Below are 6,292 nucleotides of genomic sequence, written 5' to 3' on the forward strand. Positions count from 1 at the left end.
AACATTTGAAGGAAAGAATTACCATCTCCATTGATGATATTCTCATTGTGGAATAGTCACAGTTAGGACATAATCTACTTCACTCACTGCTACAAGTATTTACTGAGCTTGGCATCACAGTTCATTTGGAACAGTCACAGTTTGGCAAATCTCAAATTTCTTGGCCATAGCATATGTCATGAAGGAATTCAATTTGATCCAGAAAAGTTGGAAAGTATTGCAAAAATGCCTGTGCCTACAACTGAATGTCAACTCAAAGGGTTCTTGGGACTCATTAATTTATATCAACGTTTCATTAATTTGAAGTACCTGACCACTCTCAGGTTGCATGAGCTGACTGATAAGAATATTGTGTGACACTGGGATGAAGTAGCTCAGGATGAATTTCAAAGATTGAAGAATGTTTTTCTTGCTGCACCTACATTATTCATCCAGATCTGTCATGTGACTTGTGTGTTTCTACTGACAGCTCCAAATTTGGACTTGACGTGCACGTTTTTCAAGAATTTGAGCAAAATGATTCCATTACCCAAAGGACTATTGCATTCTAAATCACAATGTAATTACTCTGTGACCAAAAGGGAGGCATTGTCTGTGGTTTGGACTTGTGATAAATTCCACTACTTCTTGTATGGCAGGCATATCAAGGTATATACTGATCACTATGTCCCTCAGTTCCTGACAACTGTTAAGTCCTGATTGCCTTGAGTGTTGGGATTTAACTTCGCAGGAGTTTACCATTGTTTATGTTCCAGGAACACAAAACATGGTAACTGACACTTTGTCTCATTCATCTGTTGGGCTTTTCAAGGCAACTAAAGAAGACTGTTGTTGTTGTTGTTGTTGTTGTGGTCTTCAGTCCTGAGACTGGTTTGATGCAGCTCTCCATGCTAATCTATCCTGTGCAAGCTCCTTCATCTCCCAGTACCTACTGCAACCTACATCATTCTGAATCTGCTTAGTGTATTCATCTCTTGGTCTCCATCTACGATTTTTACCCTCCACGCTGCCCTCCAATGCCAAATTTGTGATCCCTTGATGCCTCAGGATATGTCCTACCAACCGATCCCTTCTTCTAGTCAAGTTGAGCCACAAACTTCTCTTCTCCCCAATCCTATTCAATACCTCCTCATTAGTTACATGATCTACCCACCTAATCTTCAACATACTTCTGTAGCACCACATTTCGAAAGCTTCTATTCTCTTCTTCTCCAAACTATTTATTGTCCATGTTTCACTTCCATACATGGCTACACTCCATACAAATACTTTCAGAAACGACTTCCTGACTCTTAAATCTATACTCGATGTTAACAAATTTCTCTTCTTCAGAAACGATTTCCTTGCCATTGCCAGTCTACATTTTATATCCTCTCTACTTCCACCATCATCATTTATTTTGCTCCCCAAATAGCAAAACCCCTTTACTACTTTAAGTGTCTCATTTCCTAATCTAATCCTTAGCATCACCCGACTTCATTCGACTACATTCCATTATCCTCGTTTTACTTTTGTTGATGTTCATCTTATATCCTCCTTTCAAGACACTGTCCATTCCGTTCAACTGCTCTTCCAAGTCCTTTGCTGTCTCTGACAGAATTACAATGTCATCGGCGAACCTCAAAGTTTTTATTTCTTCTCCCTGGATTTTAATACCTACGCCAAATTTTTCTTTTGTTTCCTTTACTGCTTGCTCAATATACAGATTGAATAACATTGGGGAGAGGCTACAACCCTGTCTCACTCCCTTCCCAACCACTGCTTCTCTTTCATGTCCCTCGACTTTTATAACTGCCATCTGGTTTCTGTACAAATTGTAAATGGCCTTTCGCTCCCTGTATTTTACCCCTGGCACCTTTAGAATTTGAAAGAGAGTATTCCAGTCAACATTGTCAAAAGCTTCCTCTAAGTCTACAAACGCTAGAAACGTAGGTTTGCTTTTCCTTAATCTTTCTTCTAAGATTAGTCGTAAGATCAGTATTGCCTCACTGATCTTCCCCGAGGTCGCCTTCTACCAGTTTTTCCATTCGTCTGTAAAGAATTCGTGTTAGTATTTTGCAGCTGTGGCTTATTAAACTGATAGTTCGGTAATTTTCACATCTGTCAATACCTGCTTTCTTTGGGATTGGAATTATTATATTCTTCTTGAAGTCTGAGGGTATTTCGCCTGTCTCGTACATTTTGCTCACCAGATGGTAAAGTTTTGTTAGAACTGGCTCTCCCAAGGTCGTCAGTAGTTCCAATGAAATGTTGTCTACTCCCGGGGCCTTGTTTCGACTCAGGTCTTTCAGTGCTCTTTCAAACTCTTCACGCAGTATCGTATGTCCCATTTCATCTTCATCTACATCCTCTTCCATTTCCATAATATTGTCCTCAAGTTCATCGCCCCTGTATAGACCCTCTATATACTCCTTCCACCTTTCTGCTTTCCCCTCTTTGCTTAGAACTGGGTTTCCATCTGAGCTCTTGATATTCATACAAGTGGCTCTCTTTTCTCCAAAGGTCTCTTTAATTTTCCTGTAGGCTGTATCTATCTTACCCCTAGTGAGATAAGACTCTACATCCTTACATTTGTCCTCTAGCCATGCCTGCTTAGCCATTTTTCACTTCCTGTCGATCTCATTTTTGAGACGTTTGTATTCCTTTTTGCCTGCTTCATTTACTGCATTTTTATATTTTCTCCTTTCATCAATTAAATTCAATATTTCTTCTGTTACCCAAGGATTTCTACTAGCCCTCGTCTTTTTAGCTACTTGATCCTCTGCTGCCTTCACTACTTCATTCCTCAGAGCTACCCATTCGTCTTCTACTGTATTTCTTTCCCCTATTCCTGTCAATTGTTCCCTTATGCTGTCCCCGAAACTCTGTACAACCTCTGGATTAGTCAGTTTATCCAGGTTCCATCTCCTTAAATTCCCACCTTTTTGCAATTTCTTCAGTTTTAATCTACAGTTCATAACCAATAGATTGTGGTCAGAGTCCACATCTGCCCCTGGAAATGTCCAACAATTTAAAACCTGGTTCCCGAATCTCTGTCATACCATTATATTATCTATCTGATACCTTTTAGTATCTCCAGGATTCTTCCATGTACACAACCTTCTTTAATGATTCTTGAACCAAGTGTTAGCTATGATTAAGTTATGCTATGAGCAAAATTCTACCAGACGGCTTCCTCTTTCATTTCTTAGCCCCAATCCATATTCACCTACTATGTTTCCTTCTCTCCCTTTTCCTACTATCGAATTCCAGTTACCCATGACTATTAAACTTTCGTCTCCCTTCACTATCTGAATAATTTCTTTTATCTGATCATACATTCCTTCAACTTCTTCGTCATTTGCAGAGCTAGTTGGCATATAAACTTGTACTACTGTAGTAGGCATGGGCTTCGTGTCTATCTTCGCCACTATAATACGTTCACTGTGCTGTTTGTAGTAACTTACCCGCACTCCTACTTTTCTATTCATTATTAAACCTACTCCTGCGTTACCCCTATTTGATTTTGTATTTATAACCCTGTATTCACCTGACCAGAAGTCTTGTTCCTCCTGCGACCGAACTACACTAATTCCCACTATATCTAACTTTAACCTATCCATTTCCCTTTTTAAATTTTCTAACCTATCTGCCCGATTAAGGGATCTGACATTCCACGCTCCGATCCGTAGAATGTCAGTTTTCTTTCTCCTGATAACGACGTCCTCCTGAGTAGTCGCCGCCCGGAGGTCCGAATGGGGGACTATTTTACCTCCGGAATATTTTACCCAAGAGGACGCCATCATCATTTAACCATATAGTAAAGCTGCATGCCCTCGGGAAAAATTACGGCTGTAGTTTCCCCTTGCTTTCAGCCGTTCGCAGTACCACAACAGCAAGGCCGTTTTGGTTAGTGTCACAAGGCCAGATCAGTCAATCATCCAAACTGTTGCCCCTGCAACTACTGAAAAGGCTGCTGCCCCTCTTCAGGAACCACACGTTTGTCTGGCCTCTCAACAGATTCCCCTCCGTTGTGGTTGCACCTACGGTACGGCTATCTGTATCGTTGAGGCACGCAAGCCTCCCCACCAACGGCAAGTTCCATGGTTCATGGTGGGAGGTAAAGAAGACTATCAGCAAAATAACTTTAGTGCCTTATACATTCAGAAGGTCGCATATCAGAATTACATTTCATTAAATCTTCCTGGCATCGCTAAGGAACAAGATAAGAATGCTGTATGGTTGGAAATCAAACAGAAATGGAATGACAGGGACACTATAGCTATGAGTCAATTTTATCTAATGTGGAACAATATTCTTTTCAAACATAGGAATCCAAATAGTGAACTATGGGCGGTTTGTATTCTTGATGAGTTAGTAAACAAACTTGTGTGGCATGTACACATCAGTTACGTCCATTTTGGAGCCTGGAAATGTTTTTACAAGTTATGTGGCTCATGTTATTTTTACAATATGGAGAAATGAATTCACCCAGTGCTTTCAAAGTCTAAACTACGTCAAAAGGCAAAACCTCTTACTATCCAACTCTGCCTCATCGTTTCCCACAATCCCTACTAAATTAAGATAGCTCGCAGCTGTCAATGTATCTGACCTCCTTCCAAGAATAAACAACAATTACTCTTTTGTTTTTGTGGCAATAGAACTTGCGTCCAAATTTGTGTCATTTACAGCAAAATCTGTATGTGCAGCATTTGTTAAACACCTTTTGAAGGAAGTTGGTCACATAGATAAAGTAATATCTGACAATGGGCCTCAGTTCCGATCCCAGCACTGGTTGCGTGTATTGCACCACAGGAAAATTAAACCTATCTTTACCATCTTATATTATGCACCTTCAAACCCCTGTGAACGCCTAATGAAAGAGCTTGGGAAACTGTATAGATTGTATGTCACAGCTTACATAACAGTTGGAACAGATACTTTCATTTGTTTCAGAATGTATGAGTTACCAAATGATTCTACATCTTTGACTGAGTCAAAGAAATTGTGCCATTAGGCAAACAGAGGCGCCTACGTCATCATGAAGTGATTGATTTATCCTTAGCCAACATTAAGAGAGCAGCTGAAAACTGAAAGAAGTTGCAACTACATGTAAATGTCAAACAGTTATATGTAGGCCATAAAGCTCTGATGAAATCTCACTACCTTTCTTCTATGCAATGGACCATTTCGTATACATCGTGTTGTTCAGGAATATGCTGCAGAAGTGGAAACATATAGGGCATGTAAATCATGAGGTTTTCATCATGTATCTAATGTCAAGATATTTAATGAGTAAAGTAGGTAGATGATCCATCTCTGTATGGTGGGTGCATCAGCTGGCGACTGATGCCTCCTCAAGCTGGGTGTTACTATTCCTTCTTTTCATTCATGCTACACTTAACTTCTTCTACTATTCCACTTAGATAACAAGTGTAAATGACTCTCTCATACTATCCTAGTGTAAGTATAGTGAAGTAAGTTTAAGACTGGTCGACATCCCACTGCATGAAACTATTTACCTAACTGGTGGTAAATATAATTCGCTATGAACTTTTGGTAATTTGTCAATGACGTTTTAGAAATCTACTATACTGATGTCATTTTGACATGTTTGGAAGCAGTTATATGATACTAAAAATCCTCAGCTACTGACTAATAAGAGATATTAATTGACAATTCGAGCTGAATAGATATATTGTGAGACACTGGACACAGTGTAAAGAGTGACAGAGAGAGAGAGTATAGTATGACATCTATGTGAAAAATACTAAGACCAAAAGGTACGAAATGATGTGCTTATGATGTAACTGGGTTTGTATGATGAATTAAGGTGTAGATATTATGCAATAATGTAAATAAGCTGAACAGTAATGAAGGAATAATATTTATTGAATTATGATGTGTATCCAAGTGAAGAGATTGTTCTAAGAATATGTGTTTAAGGAAGCCAATAAGGAGTATACGATGTTGTTATTTCAGTAGTGATGGTGTATATGGATGTTTTATGGATTATTATTTCAGGTAGCCAATGAGTGGTAGGGGAAGAGTTTTGTCTCTGCAGTGATGTTGCATGTGATTTAATATTAACTTGACATCTCGTGGAGATCGGGTTTTCTGTCGGATATCAGCGTCTTCCAAACACGATATTTCGACGTCAAGTAAGGACGTCGAAATATCGTGTTTGGTAGACGCTGATATCCGGCAGAAAACCCGATTTCCACGAGATGTCATCAAATCGCCGGGAAAGTCTAAGAAACTAATATTAACTTTACAGGCACTCTGTGTAGCGGTGGAAAAAAAGAACCAAAAT

The sequence above is a fragment of the Schistocerca serialis genome, chromosome 2 (assembly GCF_023864345.2).
Source record: "Schistocerca serialis cubense isolate TAMUIC-IGC-003099 chromosome 2, iqSchSeri2.2, whole genome shotgun sequence".
Taxonomy (NCBI): Eukaryota; Metazoa; Arthropoda; class Insecta; order Orthoptera; family Acrididae; genus Schistocerca; species Schistocerca serialis.